This window comes from Priapulus caudatus, unplaced genomic scaffold (genome assembly GCF_000485595.1).
Source record: "Priapulus caudatus unplaced genomic scaffold, Priapulus_caudatus-5.0.1 Scaffold887, whole genome shotgun sequence".
In the NCBI taxonomy this organism is placed as follows: domain Eukaryota; kingdom Metazoa; phylum Priapulida; class Priapulimorpha; order Priapulimorphida; family Priapulidae; genus Priapulus; species Priapulus caudatus.
This window is the reverse complement of record NW_014577948.1, coordinates 5596-6926: the sequence shown is the minus strand read 5'-3', so window position 1 is coordinate 6926 and position 1331 is coordinate 5596.

Sequence of the window (1331 nt, the reverse complement as noted above, 5' to 3'; positions counted from 1 at the left end):
ACGTGTGTGATGACATTGTGACGTGTGCGATGACATTTTGACGTGTCTGATGATATTATGACGTGTGTGATGACATTGTGACGTGTGCGATGACATTTTGACGTGTCTGATGATATTATGACGTGTGTGATGACATTGTGACGTGTGCGATGACATTTTGACGTGTCTGATGATATTATGACGTGTGTGATGACATTGTGACGTGTGCGATGACATTATGACGTATGCGATGACATTATGACGTGTGTGATGACATTTTGACGTGTGTGATGACATTATGACGTGTGCGATGACATTATGACGTGTGCGATGACATTATGACGTGTGCGATGACATTATGACGTGTGTGATGACATTATGACGTGTGTGATGACATTGTGACGTGTGTGATGACATTGTGACGTGTGTGATGATATTATGACGTGTTTGATGACGCGGTGCACAGGACAGAGGTAGCGATCGGCCGATGTATGGCATATCACGAAATCTATTCACTTGACAAATCCGGCACGAGGATGCGTGGGGAAAATCCCAACCATTAACTGTAGCCTTCATTTTGTGATCCTAATATCAAACTAGACCCTAAACCTAACCCGTAACATTAAACTTGACTCTTGAAATAATCTAACCCTTATATTAAACTTGACCCTTGAAATAATCTAACCCTTATATTAAACTTGACCCTAACCCTAACCCTAACGCTAATCCTAACCCTACCCCTAACCCTAATCCTAACCCTAACCCTAACCCTGCCTCTAACCCTAACCCTAACGCATTGTTACGTTTGGTACGTATTCACGTATAGCGCGAAGACTGAGAGTGGCGTGGCGTGAATTCACACGGCGTGTGCATGCAGCCATCGGCAACCTAAGCCCGTCACGCAGGCAGTGATGTGGCGTTAACCTAAGATTAACAGCCTCAGTGCCACTATAACATCTGATGGAGACACTGACACGCCATCTGCAGAGAAAGACTGCATACAGTTCCGCATAGAGATCGGTTACCTATGACGTCAGCTCACTATTCAATATGTTGTCATCATAACCGGGATGCAGCCGTGCGAGAAATTCGGGGAGGCGCAGCGTTGAGAAGAAAAATGAAAACGTTCGGGAAAAGGTTTTAAACGGAAAATTTTGCGAAATATTTATGCGTAAAATTTCTCGCGCATTTCATTCGCATTGCGCTTCGTCGAGCGCAGACGGTGCACCGGATAAAGCGAGAGGGAGGGAGAGAGAGAGAGAGGGAGAAAGAGAAAGAGAGAGAGAGAGAGAGAGAGAGAGAGAGAGAGAGAGAGGGAGAGAGACGCACGCACGCACACTCGTGCACGCGCG